General features: G+C 41.0%; 1 pseudogene; it reads right to left on the reverse strand.

Annotated features, from left to right (window-relative positions):
* Positions 1–6,080: 6,080 nt before the first annotated feature.
* LOC148019938 (large ribosomal subunit protein eL6z-like) lies at positions 6,081–8,776 on the reverse strand (annotated as a pseudogene).
* Positions 8,777–9,908: the final 1,132 nt, after the last annotated feature.

The following is a 9,908-nucleotide window of genomic DNA, read 5'->3' on the forward strand; positions in this document are numbered from 1 at the left end:
TTGCATCGTATGCTTGTGCGCAGAGACATTGGGAGTTTCAGAATCATCCTTGGTTCCTGTTTATGCAAAATCGTCACTAGGAAGTGACTGTGTGGTCAAATACCACTTTCGCCAGTTTTGCAGATTTGCCCTTGTGAGGGTGAAGCTGTGTTTTTTGCAGTGACAGAATTTTTTGCAGTATTCTGTAATGGCGTCTGATTCTCTTTCACAGATTGTAACTGAAAAGCTTGACAAGAACAACTTCCAAGCATGGAAGTTTAGAATGACGAATTTCCTTATGGGAAAAGGATATTGGGAATTTGTTGCAGGAAATGAAGAAGAACCAGTTCTTCCTGATGTTCCAAATCAACAGCAAATGCAGGCATTCAAAGCATGGCATGAGAGAGCCAGGAAAGTTATGTACTGGCTGTCTATCAGTATTTCAGACTCTATGATTGTGCATATTCAGGATGCAAGTACGCCAAAGGAGGCATGGGATACTTTGTCAAAAATGTACAGCACAAATACTCAAGCCAGGAAAATGCAGCTCAAGCAAGAGTTGCATAATGTGCAAAGAGAAAATATGAGCATCAACGACTACCATATGAAGGTGAAGAAGATTGCAGATGCACTTGCTTCCATTGGGTCGCCAGTGGAAGATGATGATTTAGTTTCTGTGACCTTGAATGGTCTAGGAAAGGATTATGCACAGTTTCGGACATCCATTTCAGTTCGTGAAAGATTTCCTGATTTTGAGGAGTTGATTGCTCTTCTAATTTCTGAGGAGCAGAGAAATGGTGGTGCATCTTCTTCAGGAGGAACTTCAAAAGAAACTGTCTTCTACTCAAATGCTGGAAGAGGTAGAGGCAGAGGTAGAGGAGGCCGATTTGGAGGCCGTGGCAGAAATCAGAATATGCAGCAAACTCAAGAAAACCAGTCCTATGGAGGAGGACATGGTAACTCTAGAGGCAGGGGGAGCCAAAGAGGTCGTGGTGGATGGCAAAGAGGCCAAAATGCAAACAGTAATGTTGAATGCTATTACTGTGGTAAAATGGGTCATATGGCTAAAGACTGCTATAAAAAGTAGAATGACATAATGAATGGAAAACTGCAACAAGGAAATTATGCATCTTCTAGTAGACAGGGTGATGATAGAAATGAGCATCTGTTTATGGTGCAGCACATGAACAATTCTGTGACAAGTGCAGAAGAAAGCAACGATGTACGGTATGTTGACTCAGGTGCATCAAACCATATGACAGGTCATGCAGAATGGATGGAGGATGCAAGGAAAATGGAAAAACCAGGATTTGTGGAGACTGGTGATGATACTGCACATCCTATTGTGCAGATTGGAAAAATTCCCTTGTCTATGCAGGATGGGAAAAAGAAATACCTGTCCGATGTATTTCATGTTCCGAATATCACCAAGAATCTGGTTTCTGTTGGTCAAATGGTTGAGCAGGGCTTGCAGGTTAGATTTAATCCTCATGGATGCTTTGTTGAGGATATGAAAAATAAAGGTCGCTTGATAGCAAAAGGAAAGAAGAAGGGCAGAATGTTTACGTTGGATGCAGACATGCCTGAATTGAGTGCAGCAATGTTTGCACATGGGACCGGTGTAGTTGCAGATATTGATATCTGGCATAAACGCATTGGTCATGTTAATGTACAGCGACTTAAATCAATGCAGGCCCAAAATATTGTTGCAGGTTTGCCAAAATTCAAGGTTGCAGAAATGCATAAGGTATGTGAAGCCTGTCAGTTTGGAAAACAGGCAAGGAAACCATTTCCTAGACATGTTCAAGAGAGTGAGAAGCCATTGGAATTAATCCACTCTGATGTGTGGACTACTAAAGCTGCATCTCTTGGAGGATGTCATTATTTTGTCACTTTTATTGATGACTATAGCAGAAAAGTTTGGGTGTATTTTATGAAAAAGAAAAGTGAAGTTTTTGGGCATTTCAAAACCCTTAAAGCTATGGCTGAAAAAGAAACAGGTCTGCAAATAAAATGCCTAAGGTCAGATGGAGGGGGAGAGTACCTCTCAAATGAGTTTGCAAAGTTCTTGCAGGAGCATGGCATAAAGCAGCAATATTCATGCAGTTATACCCCACAACAAAATGGAATTGCAGAAAGGAAAAACAGGCATATTGGAGAGGTATCTCGTGCCATGCTCAATGAAAAAGACTTGCCAGATTTTTATTGGGCTGAAGCAGTTGCTACAGCAGTCTACATAATGAACAGGACTCCCACTGTAGCAATACATGGAATGACTCCAGAGGAGAGGTATACTGGTAGGAAACCAGATATTTCTCATTTGAAAATTTTTTGTTGCATTGCCTATGTACATGTGCCAGATGAGTTGAGATCCAAGTTGGATCCAAAAGCTGAGAAGTGCATCTTTATTGGTTACTCTCTGCAGCAAAAAGGGTATAGATGCTATAACCCTTCTACTCGTAAGTTTACAGTGAGCAGAGATGTTGTTTTTGATGAGATGAGTAGCTGGTATAAACCAGTAAATGTGATTGATGATGTAGATGCACAAAATGGTAATGCTGCACAAAATTCACAGCAGCAGTCACAAAATATTAGTGGACCTGGAGCGTCCTCTAGTAGTGGTTCACATTCTTCACCATGGACAGGCAGATTGAGATCAGGAGAATCTTCTCAAAGTAATGCAGATAGTGGTATGCAGGTATCACGAAAAGGAAAAGAGAAGGTTGACCAGTCCATGTTTGATGTGAATGCAGGTCACTCTTATGTGGATGGTGAATCCAGTGGCTCAGAACAGAGCATTGATGATGAGTTGGGTATTCCTTCTATTGTTACACCTGGAGTAAGGAAGACCAGGGATGTTTTGAGAGCACCTGGGAGTGAACCTACTTTGCGCAGGTCTACGAGAGTTAGGTATCCTGTGGATAGGCTGAAATATGATGGATTTACAGCCATTCACTATGCATATATGGTCAAAGTGATACAGGAACCAGAACCCACATCTTTTGAGCAAGCCATGGGAAAAGAAAAATGGGAGAAAGCCATGGATGAAGAAATGGATGCCTTGGAAGCAAATGCTACATGGGAATTGGTACCTTTGCCTAAAGGTAAGAATGCAATTGGCTGTAAGTGGGTTTATAAGGTGAAGCACAATGCTGATGGTTCTGTGAACAGATACAAGGCAAGATTAGTAGTCAAGGGGTATGCACAAACATATGGCATTGACTATGAAGAAACATTCAGTCCAGTTGCAAGGATGGCAACTGTAAGAGCAATCATTGCTATGGCTGCATCAAAGGGATGGTCTTTACATCAGATGGATGTAAAGAATGCCTTCTTGCATGGTGATTTGCAAGAAGAGGTCTATATGGAGCAGCCACCAGGTTATGTGCATGATGTTCATCCTGAGTTTGTTTGCAGGTTGAAGAAAGCCTTGTATGGCTTGAAGCAAGCACCTAGAGCATGGTCTGACAAGATAGGACAGTATCTTGTCACTATTGGCTTTCAGATTTCCAAGGCAGATTTCTCACTTTATGTGAGAAAAACAGAGAAAGGTATTATGCTACTTGTCATTTATGTTGATGATTTGATTATGACAGGTGACAGTGATGAAGATATCCTTCATGTGAAAATGCTATTGAAGCAGAAGTTTGAGATGAAGGATTTGGGAGAGCTGCGTTATTTCTTGGACATTGAGGTGATTAGATCACCAAGTGGGATACAGCTCTTGCAGAGGCAGTATGGATTGGACATGCTGTCCAAATATGGGATGACAGGCTGTAAGCCTATTTCAGTTCCTTTGGAGCAAAATGTGAAGCTGAGCACAGATGCAGGTGAGCTTCTAGAAGACCCTACTATGTACAGATGCATAGTAGGAAGTTTGATTTATATGACTATTACCAGGCCAGATTTGAGCTATGCTGTTGGATTGGTAAGTCAGTTTATGCAGGCTCCAAGGAAACCACATTTGGATGCGGCTAGACGCATACTCAGGTATGTGAAGTCCACATTGCAGTATGGACTATTTTATGAGACTGGGGTTCAGATACAGTTGCATGGATACACTGATGCTGATTGGGCTGGTAGTATTTCTGATAGACGATCTACGAGTGGATATGTATTCTCTTTTGGGAGTGCTACAGTCACTTGGAGCAGCAAGAAACAGCCTACAGTTGCCTTGTCGAGCACAGAGGCTGAGTACAGGGGTGCAGCAATGGCTGCATGTGAGGTAGCTTGGTTGCATAAGCTACTTTATGATATGCATCAGTCTACAGATGGGCCAGTTGTCATTTATTGTGACAACATGAGTAGTATACACTTGGCAAATAACCCAGTCTATCATGCTAGAACAAAGCACATTGAGGTGCATTATCACTATGTGCGAGAGAGGGTTTTACTAGGTCTTATTGATCTAGTTTATGTCAGCACAGAGGATCAGGTAGCTGACATATTCACGAAGGCATTGGGCGCAGAGAAGCTGCACAAGTTCAGAGACCTGCTTGGTGTGCAGGAATTGGGATTGAGCTCGAGGGGGAGTGTTGAGATATCGAGCTCCACTCGTGATACGCCAGGGTGACCGTTGTGTATTTATGTCACTGACTTGTCAGTTGCAGACGCGGTTGGTACACCGCCCATGAATAATAGCTACATGATAGCTATCCTTATCTAGTCTAGTTCGTGGCTTAGTTAGTATGCCACCTTAGTTAGTTAAGTTTGGTTTGAGACCCATATAGAGGATTCTTCTATTTCTTTGTACTAGAGTTCTTTTGGCTTACACAACTAAGAAGAGGAAAACTGTTTTCAGCCTCCACCCTTGTGTGTCTTCCCCCATTGTGCAAGTAAGAAAGCTTCAAGCGAGACTCCTTCCTTCTCTCCCACAATCTTGACAACTCTTTACGTGTTTTTCCAAAACACAATCTTCACAAAACTCAAGCTTTGAGTTTTTCACATCAACTCTTTCAAGTAAAGAAAGTACCTGCAAACTCTTTTAGCTTATGTATCTAAGATACTTGTGCTACAACTCCACGTGTGACTACACTTCAACAACTGCAACAAAATTTTCAAGAAGTACCTTGAAGTAGAGATAATATTGAGTTTTTTTTTACCACCTCTAATGACTAGCATAGGTCCTTTTATGTATCTTCAATATTCCACTGCCAAAAGTAGTGAAATAACCCCTACTGCTGTCTAGCTACCCACTAACAGAAAGCAAACTCTTCTTGATGCTAGGTACATACCTAACATCATGAAGGATCAATTCTTGCTCATTTTCAAGAGCCAAGATTATGGTGCCTATTCCTTCAATATCACATGCGTGGTTATTGCCTAAATAGACTTTTCTAAGATTACCTTCTGCATAAGAAGAAAAACACTCCAAAGATGGAGTTACATGAAATGAAGCACTGCTGTCAATAATCCACGATGGTGGCAAACCATCATGAGCTGATAATAAAGCATCTATCACATCCCTTTTAGTGATATATATGTCCTCCATTGTCATAGCATGTGGATCTAAAGATGCAACCAACAAATCAACATCTTTATCTTCTTCTATCTTCCCAATAACATTAGATATCATATTTGCTTTTTCTGTTACTTTAGGGGTAGAGCTGTCATCCTTTTCATTCTTTTTGCATTTTGCATTAGCATGCTTCTTGTGTTCTTATTCCATTTTAAAGTACTTGCAATCGGGCTTTTTATACCCTTTGCGACCACACTGATAACAAGTGACATCTTGTTGTTTTTTCTTTCTTTTGATGTGCTTTTTGTTCTTATTTGTAGCATTTGATCTTTTTTCAGCTCTTTCCCTTACATTGTAGGGCTGATCCACTATATTTTTTACTTGCCTTGCGTCTAATCTCCTTATTGAGAATAGAACCATGCATCCCATCAAATGTCAAGCTAGGGTTGTTGCTCAATGATACAACCAATGCTTCCCATGAATTAAGTAAAGTCATGAGCAAGAAGATAGCCCTCAATTTAGGATCAAAAGCTCGTAAGTCTATATCTAACTGACTCAAAATACCAGTGAAAGCATTCAAATGCTTTGAGACAGACTTAGACTCATTAAGCTTCAAGTTTACCAACTTTCATATGAGATGTACCTAATTGACAGGAGTTGTATTCTCATTTGTAACCTTCAGTTTCTCCCAAACTGCATAAACAATAGTGAGTCTCTTGATATCAGCCAAGATATCATCTATGATAGTCACTTTAATGTAAGTAATGACATATTTATTCATTTTAACCCAATCTTCATCTGACAAAGTTACAGGCTTATGTTTTACCTAAGCATCATGACAATCCCTTAGAAAGAGTATACCCTACATATGATCTTTTCAAAGATCAAAGTCATTACCATCAAATTTAGAATCTCAAAGAGATTCTTTGTATCCAATGTAAATGCACTACCAGCCATCTTTAGCACAATCAAAACATGCAATAAAGTGCTTAATACTTTCAACCAATAGCAAGGTTGTTGAATATAACAACAAGTACATATACTTATACTTCCAAGAGCGTCCAAGAATCATATGCTTTGCTGCAATTTCAGTCTCAAGTACTGATTACAACATATACACGAATCAAATCTAATACATTTACATAAATGACAGCTCCCACTTCAATAATACAACACCATAATGCCAAATGCAATAACCAAGTGCTGTATATTCCACTATTTCATTGCATAATGAAAATTCAGCAATACATATACCAAGAGAAGCTCCTCTTTTACAACATTTGAAACATCCCAAGTTTAAATTTCTCTCGCTTAGTAGTGATTCTGCTGCAAATATCACTGCCAAAGCTCAAATCAACCCAAGGTGCATCACCAATGCGAAAAGCCCCAAAATTTTTGCAGTGAATCTGTCCCAATTGCATCAATACATTCTGTCGAGCATCAAATACATGTAAATGTTGTAAAAATTTCACAAATTCTGCAAAATCTCCAAATTTCAAGGTCCAATAGTGCACAAATTTCAATAAAATTGACTCAACTAAACAAAATTTCACTTATACATGAAAAGCCCCAAAATTTTCGAGGCACGTGCACCCAATGACTGCAATTTCTGGGTTAACAGTCACTGTTATGAATGTCCGATAGCACAAAATTTGGGAAAAGCCCCAAATTTCCAGGTGTAAATTAGCACAAATTTGCATTCTGTACTTGCGCACGTGAACATCCACCAAGAGAGAAAGAGGAGAAAATTTGTATATAGATTAAAAAAAAGTCAAATCGTTGCTTCTGGCCCCGTGGGTCGTCACCCGCAGTCCGCTTGGCGCCCTCCAGTCCCCGTCTGGCACGCGCGTCCCGCACAGTCTGGTTGCCCCATCAGTCGTCGAGTTGACCTACATGAACTGCCCCATCACTAGTCCTTCACACATGTCGGCCTGCTGTGCGGGATGCCCTGGTAACTGGTTGACTCGCCTGTCTTTGACAGACCCACCGGCTGCAGTTTGTGACCTACGTCGTACGACTGCCGTTTCTTGCCATCATCCATGGACTGTACAAAACGTCACCACTCTTGTCGGCTGCCACGTGCCTGTCACCTGTGGGCCCTGTTCATCGCTTGGTGCGAAACGTCACGCCTGCCTATCCACTGGTCACTGCTGCCTGCACCGATTCTCGTGCTCTGAAGAGTGCGAGCGGAAGGCTGAAGCAAGCCGCAAAACAGAGTATGTGCGTTGATCGAGGTGAAGCATAGTTCAGTTAACAGTGAATGAGAGAGATTAAGAGTCCATTGATAGGTGTGTACCAGAGTTGTACACACGAAGAATAAAAGAATGTATTTATACTTAGGGTACGGTACATTTGCACTCGCAAGGGCGAGTTCACATGTGTAAAGTAATGTATACACGGGAGTAGCGTAAGGGTGTTTACACCCAACATAATATCCTTTTGTTCCCAATTTCCCTCATCGAGGAATGCTCTCTTCTCCTCCTTCTCAAATTCAAAAATTTCACTCTCTTGCTTCCTCTTCTTCTTAACCACTTCCTTCTTGAATTAGCTATCAGAGATCTTGCTCACACCCATCTTGGTTATGTCTAGTTTGGTGGAGGTTGCTAGGACATAAGCTTGATTGGCTCTTCATAAGGGCACACCATTTAGCCTGAATGGACCTACATTTAATAGTACATCCTTTGAGAAGAAGTCCAAATCAAAACAACTATGGCAATAACATAATGATATAGTGGTGGACCATTTACCAATAACTAAAAGCAGGCTCAATTCTAGTTGGTTGAGAAAAATGACACACTTCACCTTAAAATAACTAGCCAACAAGATCAGTGTAGTTCTAGAAGTAATGCTAGGCTTGTAAGAGAAAGAGAACATAAATAATTTAACATGACATTGGCACCAAATATGAAGTGTAGTACTGGCAAGACAATACTGGAGGTATAAGCACAAGAATCTACAAAGCATGTGTGTCCGCACATCAAAAAGATTTTTTGTCCTAGTAGTCAGTTCATGGAACATTTACAACGCTATTAAAACGACTTGTGGTTCTAGCCTCGGTCCTTTGGTTGAATTGAATTAGGAATCATAAAATGAGAGCTCACTGAGTAGCCCCATGGTAGGCACCTGTTGCAAATAAATCTCATGAAACAAAAAGGATGCATACTTGGCCTTTATCTTCTTGATGGTGTGCTTGTTCTACAGAGGCTTCAGTACATCATCTGCATGGTAGAACTTGGCAGGCCTCTCAATGTAAGGTAGTGTGATGGTCTTCTTGTCATGGTGAGGGAAAGATATGCCATTCTTAGCTTTGATGGCCCAGAGGATACCCTTGTGGTACATCTAGGAGTGGGAGTAGCAATTGAAACCCCACACAAGCTGTTGTTGCAAGAAGCCCTAGAGTCGTGGACGTCTTCGCCATCATTACTAGTGATAGGGAAGCATGGACACACACGCACACACATACACTCACTCACTCACTCACACACACACACACACTCTCTCTCTCTCTCTCTCTCTCTCTCTCTCTCTCTCTCTCTCTCTCTCTCGCTTTGTTCTTCTTCTTATTCTTCTTATGTTGCTCGTTCTTGGTTCCTTCTTCTTCTTCCCCCCTTCTCCCTTGCATGTTGCTTCTTCCTTACTCTTCCTTCTTTCTTCTTCTTCTTGGCTCCTTCTCCCTCATCTGATGCTTCTTCCTTCTTCCTCCTTCTAATGCCAGGAGGCATATTCCACGGTGGATTCTGTGAGGTTTTGCAATGGATTCCGTAAAATTTTATTACTGGGGCTCATACACAAGGTGGATTGGTGCATAGATTGGATGTTGTATGCTCATGTAGTGAATTGCCGGAAGGTCCCCAAGAACAAAAGAACTCTACTTTTTGCACAAAACTCAAGGTAAAAAGCATGCACGACATGAACAAAAGACCAATTGGGTGCAATCTCCCCCCATGCCTTGTGTGAGCGCTCCACAAAGCATGTATTTTATGTATTAATAATCTTCAAGCTCAAATAATAGCCCCAATTACAAAATAGCACGCTTTTGGCTTTTGAGTTTTCTTTAGCACAAAATAGAAATAAAGCTAATGGGCGGCGCCTGATTGGGCGGTGCCCAAAGAGTCAGGCGTACCCAATATAATGTCCAAGTACAAATAACATAATCATGCGCCCATGCGCATACAAAATAATAAATAAATATCCAACGTCTCAATAAATAGGCGCGACAAAATATAGGGGACATGCCTAAGGTATGCGCCCATCAAAATATAAGTAATAACTCGAATACTTGCTATCCTCCAATGCTTTCCTCCACCACTGCTGCTATCTCTACACATCAACTGAAGCATTCACAATCGTTAGTAAAATAATACAATTAAACCGACAAAAGTGAATACCTAGCAGTCTTCAGCTACATAAATAAATCAACTGGTTAGATTTCAATCCTAACCTTAATTTATTACGAGTGCGCACTCTAAAC

Source organism: Lygodium microphyllum, chromosome 19 (assembly GCF_053477565.2).
Source record: "Lygodium microphyllum isolate KBCC chromosome 19, Lygodium_microphyllum_v1.1.10, whole genome shotgun sequence".
NCBI classification, from domain to species: domain Eukaryota; kingdom Viridiplantae; phylum Streptophyta; class Polypodiopsida; order Schizaeales; family Lygodiaceae; genus Lygodium; species Lygodium microphyllum.